Below are 12683 nucleotides of genomic sequence, written 5' to 3' on the forward strand. Positions count from 1 at the left end.
ATATGCGTTTTCCATGGTTTCGGTAAAATTTATCGAGAGGAATATTAGGCAAAATATTTCCTGCCGCAGATTTGTAACGCTGTTGCTGGATGTAAACATCGTATCGGACACCGTGCTATTGATCTCGCAACATCATAGTGGCACTGAAGCCATAAGGCTGCAACCGTCTGCTTTTAAACCGCGTGGTTTGCAGGGACACAGTCCACGCAGACTGCAGCACACGCTGGGAGCGAAGTTCGCCGGTGCGGAGACGGAAAAAGTCCGTGGAAAGAATCGTTCTGGAGCGGTTGACGCAGGACGCAACAGCCGGAACTTTTGCTGACGCGAGATAGGGGGTGCTGATGGTGCACAACAAGTGAGGCAACACGCTGACCTCGACCCTGGACTGCTGCAGACGCCGCTTCCGGAACGTCAGCAGCGTAGGCTTCGCCACGAGTGCGTCTGCACAACGCCAGCGGAAACACACACACACACACACACACACACACGAGGCTGTCAGAATAGACAGCATACTGGCATCCACGTTGGTAATAGGACTATGAACTGCCTCTAGCCTGTGTCTTAGGCTTGCAAGAAACCCCTACTCGTACTAAACATTCAGAAATGTCTCAATCTAGCCAGTGAGTCCGTAGATAGCGGTATTAGGGGCGTATAACTCTCCAATCTTTCAACCCGAGGTTTGCGATAATTAAGCCAGTCCGTCCTTGAACTGAGTTAGTGCGCCGCAGCGTAGGAATTCTTATTATCTGTTATGTGGAGATACTCTCGTAGTTTTATGTCACCTTGCAGAGCCGTAACAACACCGTCGGATATTGAAAATATAATACTACTGTCTATGTTTTAAGCAATGAAACAGGAAGAAATATTTTTTTTATTTTTCTACTGTTTGCAAATAATTTTACACGGTTTGCCATTATTTAAGAAACACCGTAAAATCAATTTGTTCACAATGTTTATAAACTAACTATTAATAGTACGAGAGCATTGTCCACCGCATGACTAGATCGAAATTTACCCTATCGACAACTGCCGACTATGGCGCACAATCTGTAACTTGAGCCTACAATCGGTATAGTTCGTATCAGATCGTTCCGGTCGCAGGTTCGAATCCTGCCTCGGGCATGGATGTGTGTGATGTCCTAAGGTTAGTTAGGTTTAAGTAGCTCTAAGTCCAGGGGACTGATGATCTCAGATCGTACATCTTCGGTTATGCCAAAGTTATTCATTTATTTATTAATATCGACGTTTCCTGGCACTGTAAAATTACTGGAAGATAGTATTTATGACTCACAGACTCCTCATATTGTCTGAGTGGCAAAACGCAACTATTATTAGCAACCGCGCGACTGCTACGGTCGCAGGTTCGAATCCTGCCTCGGGCATGGATGTGTGTGATGTCCTTAGGTTAGTTAGGTTTAAGTAGTTCTATGTTCTAGGGGACTGATGACCACAGATGTTAAGTCCCATAGTGCTCAGAGCCATTTGAACCATTGTTAGCAAACATTTGTTAATAACAATTACTTGGTTCGCGCCAGAACACATGTACTTTCCCTACTTATCTCTTTGCTGACGTCACGAACGATTTGTGCCTCGGTGCTTCGAGTCCTCCCTCGGCCAAGGGTGTGTGTGCTGTCCTTAGGCGTAAGTTTGTTTAAGTTAGGTTAAGTACTGTGTAAGCTTAGGGATCGATAACCTCAGCAGTTTGGTCCCATAAGATCTTCCCATAAATTTCCAATTTTCTGCCTCGGCACCTCATCCCACTGGCTCTGAAAGCACCAGATGGCCAACTACTGACCAGCTTGGGAACCTTCCCTCACTCCTTACTCCATACGTACTGCAGCGCTGATACATTCACTTGACGTATGTGAAGGAGCAAAACTAGAAATAAAGTAAAATGCGCTCTTATCTGCAAGTAGGGAGTACCTTACAGACTCCTCTGTAAGAACCTCAGCGCTTGACTTAACCATTGGTACCTCTCCATCAGAACTCAGGTAATAATTATAGGATAATTTCAGCACCTCTAATCGTCCACAACCAACAGTACAACACTAAGATCCCGAAGTTAACACTGGAAAAAAACTAAGTTGGAAACCCTTCTTACTAACCATGCAAAAAAGTCTGTAATAGACAAATACTATTTTGCCTGTCCTAAATACTCCTAAACTCGAAACCCATCAACCCATTGTACCAACAATCCTTGTAAACCCTGGCCATCTGCTGCACCTAAACCAGCACTTCTCACCTTCTCCCTATCTGCAGACATCGCAGATCCTTTCCCACGACAATTCAAACTGCTTTCTCCTCCAGGCCATTCTGATGTCTACTTATCTTGTAAACCATAACCTACCCGGACTGTTTCTTACCGGATGAAGCCTCTAAATCACCTATGTTCCATTTATTATTTCGTTTCAGCTTACACATGTAACTTTCTTATAGAACATTCTTTTTAATCTCGTACCGACCCGAATACCTGCCCTACAGTTACCAGGAGTTCTCATCACAATCGTTCCCGTTGATTGTATAAGCACACACGCCGTTATCATTATGATAGGTATTTAACCATCATATGTTGTCATATAATTGTTTTTATATGTCTGTAAATTATCTTTTAAATGCCTGAAGAGCAGCAGCCAGGCAGTTGCTCGACTTTAAATAACTGACAAATTAAACTACTTGTAATAATTTATATATGTACCATTCTTTCCTCAAATTGTACCAATATCGGCAAGCCCTTGATAGTCATTCTCCCCAGCTCGAATTACGCATCAAACCACGTCTTCGCAGAAACCCATGGAAAACCTACACCTGCCACAAATACCTCACATCCAAAAATAAACAAAACACGTTCGACAACTGAAACATGTGATGTTCTAAAAAGAACAATTTAGGCTGAAGACCACCGAAATGTCTGCTCGACAACTTCTTCCCACGTAGAGAATTGAAACGAACAATGAAGACTTAGGCTGAGTGCACATTGCACTCAGGGCATTAGGATGAGATTTTCTGTTATTGTTTTCTTTTTGTATGTAGTAAATCCTTTTTGTAATAACTGTTCAAATGGTTCAAATGGCTCTGAGCACTATGGGACTCAACTGCTGAGGTCATTAGTCCCCTAGAACTTAGAACTAGTTAAACCTAAGGACAACACAAACATCCATGCCCGAGGCAGGATTCGAACCTGCGACCGTAGCGGTCTTGCGGTTCCAGACTGCAGCGCCTTTAACCGCACGGCCACTTCGGCCGGCTGTAATAACTGTCTCTGTATGCATTCTGTAGCTTCTGGGCCCAGTGTTTCAAGAGATGTACCCCTTGGCGAGAGCAAGTTGTCTAAGCCGACGTGGAGCATTGCTACAAGACGACCTGCGCTCCCCGAAGCATCGAATTTCTTGTATGCGTGGTCCAGTGCTTGTTTATTTTGTGCTCGCTTTAGGAATCCAATAATATGATGATCGCACCTCCCAGCTGCTAGTAAGCATGTCGGAATCCGTGCGGTGTGTCAGATGTGCAGTTAGAATAGTGATGTCCAGCGGAAGCATACACTTTCAGTTTGCTTTTGGCATTAGATTGCTGTTCACATTTAGCAAAAGTGTCTGTTGTTGACATCAGGGCAGCTCGCATGACGGTTCGTGTAGTTCTCTTCCAATACCAGCGCTCAGAATTCTTACCCAGTGGTTTGGCTCTGTGATCAAGGCAGTTAAATCGCTTCTTGTGGGAGATGTTATCAAATTTCCGTCCAGCCATCGAGATATAAGTTTTCCACAGTTCTCTTAAGCAATTGGTGTGAACATCTCCTTCGAAAATTAAACGGTCTATTTACTGTCCCATCCACGTCTTACCCAGGGTTTGTTCCATATTTAATGGCATCATTTGTAATGGCCCTTTTTCATTTATCGAAACTCTTCGCTCACTGACACATGTGCAAAAAAAGTGTGTGAAATCTTATGGGACTTCACTGCTAAGGTCATCAGTCCCTAAGCTTAGACACTACTTAACCTAAATTATCCTAAGGACAAACACACACACCCATGCCCGAGGGAGGACTCGAACCTCCGCCGGGACCAGCCGCACAGTCCATGACTGCAGCGCCTTAGACCGACACATATGCAGTGGTTCATTCACTGGAATAGGGAAATGTCGTGTTTGAGAACAGGATGTTTACGCAAGAGTTCCTTGACATAGTGTTAACAACTTTGTCCTGTTTCAGTAGCATTCTTTCCTGTACGCTACCGCATCGAAGGGTGATTCAGCTTCTACTTAAAATGGTCTTGTAGACGGTGGGGACACACACTACTTATTTACAGGCAGTACAGTGGGTCTAAGGGGGAACACGACGAGAGTCATGACGCCCCCCCCCCCCCCCTCCGCCCCAGGTCATTTTAATAAAAGTACGTTTTTACATAGACCAATTTTCAAATTTCTCAGATAACGTACAGGAAAGAAAATAGCATGAAACAAAGAGAGTGGCTATGATTAGAAAAAATTATAAGCTATGGTCAACACAGGACACTATCTAACTGTGTGGGGGAACGCAGGCGGGAATTACTGAAAGACACGGGATTCCCTGCCTTTTACGCACTCACACAGTCGTATTCTGCTGACTTCCCTTCACAGATGTAGCACTAAGTGAAATACTGTCAAAGGTGACTGCTCACTTGAATTTTATGTCTTATATTACAACGTTGTCAAATTTGTGTGAGTTTCTTGCTATTATAGCCCTTAAATCAACAGAAAATTTTGTTTTCGGACGACTGTTTCCAAATTATTTCTTTCACAGTTTAAACTGCGGTAACGACAGTGTCTTCGTCGACACCAATGTTTTAATCATCCTTTAGTATTTGATGTGTTCTAGAGTGCTCATCCTCCTCATTTTACCGACAGACATTACAGAAATTTCTAAGTGTTCATGTTAAAATGATTTACTAAGCACTGACACAGACAAATAATAATTGTTATCTAGTTTTCAGATTATCTGCGTATGTTGTTGTTGTGGTCTTCAGTCCTGAGACTGGTTTGATGCAACTCTCCATGCGACTCTATCAAGTAAAGCTGCATGTCCTCGGGAAAAATTACGGCTGTAGTTTCCCCTTTCTTTCAGCCGTTCGCAGTACCAGCACAGCAAGGCCGTTTTGGTTAGTGTTACAAGGCCAGATCAGTCATTCATCCAGACTGTTGCCCCTGCAACTACTGGAAAGGCTGCTGCCCCTCTTCAGGAACCACACGTTTGTCTGGCCTCTCAACAGACACCCCTCCGCTGTGGTTGCACCTACGGTACGGCCATCTTTATCGCTGAGGCACGCAAGCCTCCCCACCAACGGCAAGGTCCATAGTTCGTCGATTTTGGAAAAAAGAAGACAAAGGAGAACCTAGAAGTATTCCGTTATAATTATAGCGGATATTTTCATTTAGAATACACTTACGCATGTGACTAATTTTTTACAGATGGAAGACAATGCGGACATCAGTCCCATTATGAAGCACGGCTGAAATTTTTGCCCGTTGTTTTCTATTTCATGTACAAATAAATGTGGGGACTCTACCCATTTGAAATGTTCCAGGACGATTTCCCGCCTACATTTTTGCGTAGCCCTGTCCTTAGGAGCTAAAGTCTGATAATTACCAACCCAATGCTTTGAAAGACAAAAAAGGAAGAACAGCGAGGTCGTTAGAGACGGAGCACACTGTTGGAATAGGTCAATGATGGAGAAGGAAATCGGCCGTGCCCTTTCAAAGCAACCGTGTCGGCATGTGCCTGAAGCGATTGAGGGGCGCTACGAAAAACCTAAACGTGGAGGGGCAGACGCCGATTTGAACCGTCGTCCTCCCAATGCAAGTCCAATGTGTTCACCACTGCACCACCTCTTTCGGTTGGTTACCAGTGCGTAACCCGTAAGTAGTCTAGTGGACTTTGAAATGTGATATGTATCATATCTTGTAAATACAGTAAATAGCACTTCACCGGTTATAATATGTCCGTATTGATTTATTCGTGTTTTCAGTTATCTGTGCAACCTCAGGTCTGCTGAACCCGGATAATCAGTAGCTCACTGTGTGTGTGTGTGTGTGTGTGTGTGTGTGTGTGTGTGTGTGTGTGGGCGTGACGTGCAGTATGCTAAAAGTGAGGGTGACAACAAGTTGTACATGGTGTAACTGAATTTCCTTTACAGACTTTGAGGACTTGTAGTGGAGACCAAGACGGTCAAGTTTAGCATAGCAAGTCAAGTCTGAAAACTTTGTCCCACTATACGGAAACACCACGACACATGTTTCTCTCTGACTCCTGCTACTAGTCAAATGGCTCTGAGCACTATGGGACTTAACATCCGAGGTCATCAGTACCCTAGAACTTAGAACTACTTAAACCTAACTAACCTAAGGACATCACCCACATCCATGCCCGAGGCAGGATTCGAACCTGCGACCGTAGCAGTCACGCGGTTCCGGACTGAAGCGCCCTAACCGCACGGCCACCGCGGCCGGCTGCTACCAGTCATCTGGGTCCTTACAACTACAGCTCGATGTGACGACCACCGACGTCAATACAAATACAGTACCTCTGTACCATGTTAAAGTACGCACAATCCCCAATCCCTGGTTCTACATCATCCGCCACAGTCATAGCTCAGACGAGTAGGTCTTCTTCGGACACTGCAGAGGTATTGTAAATAAAGGACTCCACAGTTAGTAGTCCAGTGGGTTCAAGTCGGGAGAACGAGCAGGCCGAGCAATCGGGCCACCACGAACTATCACTGTTGGCCAAATCGTTAGTCCAGATGATCTCTGACCAAATGCGAAAAATGAGGTAGTGTGGCATCATGCTTGAACCACATGTTTTCAGGCACATGCAGTGGCACATCTTCCAAGTGTCCATGCAGTATGCCGTGAACGAATCGCAAGTACGAGGCACCCGTGAGATGTGGAAGTATGACGTAGTCACTAATCCACGCAGTAACCCCCGCCCAAATGTTGAGACTGTAACGTTCGTGAAACTGATGGGCACACACAGCATGCGAGTTTTCATTTGCTCGCACACGACTGTTGTGGAAACTTAGATTATTTCCCTGGTGAACCTAGCTTCATTCGAGAAAAGGATCCGCCTTGGGAAGTCGGGATTGTCTACACAAAGGTGCAAGAACCGCCTGCAGAAGTAGGCACACGTAGCAAAATTCTGCGGCTGCACTGCCTGTACCTTCTGGATGTCGTACATGTGTACCTGCTACTCATGCAGAACACGCCAGACAGGTTGGTGGCACGCATTCTACTTGCTATGTTTCTGATACTCTTCATCGCGTCTTCTTCCACTGCAGGGCGTACAGTCGCTTCAAATTCCGGAGTGCGGCGCCGCCATGGAACACAAACAGACGGCCTTGCTAATGGTGTATGTACATGTCTCCGACGCCCGCTGGTATACCGTAGAAAAGAGGAAGTGCGAAGGTGTCTAGCGGTATGAAAAACGCTCCGTATACAACTACGACTGGCCTTCCCATTGCACCTAGCTTCGCCGTACAATAATATCATTCCGTAAATGTGTAGTTCACCATGTTCGACAGCAACACACTAAAAATTAAATGTACGTATAGTTTGCATTCTGTACTGTAGTGGATGATTACTACTTTACAGTACTATAGTAAGAACAAAGACCACAAGTATGGGAGCAGATACAAACTTCTCTGGGCGGGGACAGTAGTACAGTAAGAACAGAAACCACAAAGACAACAGCAGGTAGAAAGCTCAAACTGGGTGAATTGTAAATAAACCTGTAGTGGGCATGGGACATTAGGTGATCGGTGAATGAAGTACGTAACACCCAAGTCAGTGGCGCCGAAAATGCGGGAGATCTGAACTTGTGTTGTGGTATTTTGTATGTAGTCGGAAAACGTATATGAATTATTATATTAAACTTAAGCGCCTTGGTCCCCACTGTAAGTCCTCGGCGTCTGTAAAGGGAATTTAGGTACACGCTGTATTTAGGTACGGCGGAGAGGAGAGGCACTAACAAACGGTGACACTGCCCCCTCTCCTCCCCCCCCCCCCTTCCCAGTATCTACCAACCCATTGCCCAACCCTGGATCCGTCTCCTCTATCCTTACGGTTTCATGTTAATCGTGGCAGTAGGGAGGAAGATCTGACACGGTTATTGAAAGTTAACTAGACCTCAAAAGCCTGCGAAGGTACAAAACCGTCCAGAGTTTGTGGTGCGTGACTGGAGCGCCTAATAGCCGCAGCGCCAAGCGCGGTCGCTGTCCTGGCCGGATGGCCGCTTCCGAGTCACGGAGCTGGGCGGTCACGCGACTAACCGCCGGTTGCGCGATTAGCGGGACGCGGGCCGCTCTCAGCTCAGAGAGAGGGGAGGCTGGCCGATATCAAGTGGCTGCGTTACTATGCATGCGCTACTACACCGAGGGAATCTGACGGGGAATAAAATTGTGCGCCGTAATATCTCGCTGTTCTACATAAGCCATTTGTACAAACGCTAGCACAACATAAACGGTTGAGTCCCATTATTACGACCACCTGTTGGAGTCCTGTCCCAGTATGAAGGCGGGTGGTGGAGAGGTACACAGTATGAAACGGAAGAGTATCTCGGTGTAATGCAATGCTTTGAACTGCCTAGCTGGTTAATATTCAACACACGCCTCATCTAAGATTCAGCTAATCACGAATCTTTGTCGTTACGAGCGTCTCTATTTTGAATACAATTACAAAGCATACATACAGGATGTTCCAAAATGATGTTTACAACTTTGATCATGTATATTTCAAGCAACGGCCTTGCCGCAGTGGATACACCGGTTCCCGTCAGATCACCGAAGTTAAGCGTTGTCGGACGTGGCCGGCACTTGGATGGGTGACCATCCGGGCCGCCATGAGCTGTTGCCAGTTTTCGGGGTGCACTCAGCCTCGTCATGCCAACTAAGGAACTACTCGACCGAACAGTAGCGGCTCCGGTCAAAGAAAACCATCATAACAACCGGGAGAGCGGTGTGCTGACCACACGCCCCTCCTATCCCCATCCTCATCTGAGGATGACACGGCGGTCGGATGGTCTCGATGAGCCGATTGTGGTGTGAATACGAAGTGCTGCTGTTGTGCTGCATGTATATTTTAGAAATGGAGATAGGAGAAAGGCGCGATCTGCGACATAATGTTCAGACATACCTAAAGTTTTTGTAGACGTTTAACAGAAATCATTGTGTCCACCATGTGTAGCGCGCAACATATCTACGCAATGTTCCAGATCCTCCCGTATCCTGCCTAGCACCATTAAGGAGTTCATTTGCTGCTCTGAAGTGAGCTCGCAATTCCAGCAGGTCCCGCACCAGCGTCTGGTAGCAATGTCTTTTATAAAACCCCAAAGGGAAAAAAAATCTAACGGGGCTATGTACGTTGACCATGGGGTGGACACGAAATAGCTCGTACTCTGTCAGTCCAATGACCTGGAAATGTGAAACTTCCTGGCAGATTAAAACTGTGTGCCGGGCCGAGACTCGAACTCGGAACCTTTACCTTTCGCGGGCAAGTGCTCTACTGGAAGAAGTAAAGCTGTGAGGACGGGGCGTGAGTTGTGCTTGGGTAGCTCAGTTGGTAGAGCACTTGCCCGCGAAAGGCAAAGGTCTCGAGTTCGAGTCTCGGTCCGGTACACAGTTTTAATCTGCCAGGAAGTTTCATATCAGCGCACACTCCACTGCAGAGTGAAAATCTCATTCTGGAAACATCCCCCAGGCTGTGGCTAAGCCATGTCTCCGCAATACCCTTTCTTTCAGGAGTGCTAGTTCTGAAAGGTTCGCAGGGGAGTTTCTGTAAAGTTTGGAAAGTAGGAGACGAGGTATTGGCAGAAGTAAAGCTGTGAGAACGGGGCGTGATTCGTGGTTGGGTAGCTCAGTTGGTAGAGCACTTGCCCGCGAGAGGCAAAGGTCCCGAGTTCGAGTCTCGGTCCGGCACACAGTTTTAATCTGCCAGGAAGTTTCACATCAGCGCACACTCCGCTACAGAGTGAAAATCTCATTCTGACCTGGAAATGTGTTGTCCAAACCTTCCTAAAATATCGAGAGCCAGTGAGGAGCAGCATTATGTCAAGCTGCAGTTGCTCGACCTGTGAAATGCAAACTGTTCCGATACGACTAGACAAACAGTCGTTGTTGTGAAGCCTCTCTAATGAAAAACGGTCCCACCACACACTCATGAAGCAGACACCACACCACACACTTACGTTTGGACTGTCGCGCACAAGTGGGAGAGGAGAAGGGGAGGAGGGGGGAGGGGGGTTCACAGCTCCACATCTTCCTCACATTCTGTCGGCTTACCTTCCCTGACACAATTTAGGTATTGTACGCCATCGTCAACGCGAAGCAGAATCTCAGTCACAAATGCATCACGCTTTGGTATGTCACCAAGATGAAGCGCATACAGCAGCTGCACCCTAAAAGCATGTACCTTCAGTCACCTGTGTGGACCATTTGCTCGTGACTGGTGGTAATCACAATTGTCGAGACACTTGACGAACTGATTTTGTTGGTCTCCAGATAAACTCCTGTTCCACCCGTTCCACTTCTGCATCACTCGTGCTCGGACGCCCAGAACTCCTCCTCTTCATGGCACTACCAAAGTCCTTGATCTTCGTGTACCACAGCCTGATGGTCAGACATGATGGTGGTGTGGTTGTGCAACGTGTACAAAAATTCTGCTGGGCCTGGATGTCATATTTGTTCTCTATAAACCACTCTAAACAACGTGCGCGGGGGGAGGAGGGGGATGCGTAGCGAGAACCATTTTCGATAATAACTAACGGAAAAAAACAAATAAAAAATAAAAAACCTTATACCGTAAGAGTGTGAACATTATGCCGCAAACCGCAGTTTTTTACCTATCCCCACTTCTGAAAAATACGTGATCAAAGTTGTAAAGATCTATTTGGAACAGACTGTTATGTATCTGTCGACCTCGCCATTGGAATAGGCCTATTAATTTATGTTTACTGCTCTCGATCAAACTTCAGATTACCAAGATCGGCAAAGGGTGAATCAAATAACGAGCTGCATTCAAAATGCACTCAGAAAACTGTTAACGCTCGGCACTGGTTTACCCCAAAATTTCTTCACTTCACGCATATAGTCATAATAACCCTGTTCTTGCACATACACACACACACACACACACACACACACACACACACACACACACACACACATATATATATATATATATATATATATATATATATATATATATATATATATATATATATTGCAATGTATCAGAAATATAATACAGACCATATACGGTCGCAGATTCGAATCCTGCCTCGGGCATGGATGTGTGTGATGTCCTTAGGTTAGTTAGGTTTAAGTAGTTCTAAGTTCTAGGGGACTGATGACCTCAGGAGTTAAGTCCCATAGTGCTCAGAGCCATTTGAACCATATAGACCACAAACAATGTACAACGAACGAGTGAATCTGAGACCTATACAATAAATTTAATAAATTTACACTCGTCCTTCACTGTTATATTACATGTGACATGACAGCAAATCCTGCCATTCTGCTGTTCTGTCTCTTGCGCATGTTTCACTGTGTTATTTTTAAACTTAGCGATTAATTTCGATTTTTATTTAAATCAAATATTCCTCCTGCTAATTAATCTTTTTCACACGTTTGGCTTCGAGTCAAACATAACTCATTTTTAAATGTATTGCTTGTTTATGTCGAAGAGTTACATAATGGAACGCGAAAGTTGGCATAACAAACCTGTCAGCTCGTAGACTATTAATGCATTACCAAATCCTTATAGCACGACAAACGCGATCGACCCGATCGGGCAGTGAATTGGCGTGGCGATGCAAAATGCAGTGAATCACGCGAGGTGCATTTGGGCCACACCAACTATTTTGAAAGAATTAATAACTTCTATGTATAGCTTACTGGCATCTACAACGACCTCCGTGCCCTACGTGCTGACGTGACATCGGCACGGCGAGTCACGCCCAGAGGAAGCCGGTGGCAGACCCCGTGCAGGAAACGGCGCGAGTGGCGTGCTCCGTGACGTCACCAGTCACCTGCCGACGTCACCAGCCGGCGCTGCAGCCCGCGTTGAGCTCCCCCTGTCTGATCTCGTCCTAACCTACAGTCTTGTATGCCACAAATCAAAGTCATGTGTAGATTAAAGAGACTTTTCATTGCAACAGATATTACGGTTTCTTCTCGTCCCATTCGCGTAAGGAACTTGTTTTTAATGGTAGACGTGTGTGACTCACGACATGGTGCGCACGTTTCTACTTTATGGCCCTTGTGTGGATTACGCGCGGAGTCATGTTTCATGTAGTTGACTGTGACGAGTGCATGTGTAGTGTAGTGCCATGTTTATCTTGTTGCTGTCGATGGGAATTCGAAAAGAGAGGGTGCAACTTGTCGCCAGCACATAGCCTACACCTCTCTAACTGCGCCAAAATGGCAGTCGCGATTAACGTCCGGCTTTGGAAACGTGGATAGTTATAAAAGAGCAAGAGAAAATTACTGCGCTTGTGTTTCTCAAAACCGAGAACATTCGATGTAGCCCGCTTACGGTCATTGCGTCCCACATTCCACCGAGTGGATTCTGTTGTCGAGGGGCAACCCTGAAAGAATGGCAAATTATTCACCTGCCTGAGTAATTAAAGCAGCAAGTTTCTTTGCAGAAGTAGATGAAAGTCA

The 12683-nt window shown here is 45.8% G+C and overlaps 1 protein-coding gene and 1 pseudogene across 1 annotated transcript in view; both read left to right on the forward strand.

The window, feature by feature from the left end:
• The window catches only part of LOC124615289 (very long-chain-fatty-acid--CoA ligase bubblegum), a 192541-nt gene that overhangs the window by 66394 nt on the left and 113464 nt on the right, over window positions 1-12683 (forward strand). The gene's annotated exons all lie outside the window — the stretch shown is intronic.
• Window positions 8760-8877, forward strand: LOC124617056 (annotated as a pseudogene).

Source organism: Schistocerca americana, chromosome 5 (genome assembly GCF_021461395.2).
Source record: "Schistocerca americana isolate TAMUIC-IGC-003095 chromosome 5, iqSchAmer2.1, whole genome shotgun sequence".
In the NCBI taxonomy this organism is placed as follows: Eukaryota; Metazoa; Arthropoda; class Insecta; order Orthoptera; family Acrididae; genus Schistocerca; species Schistocerca americana.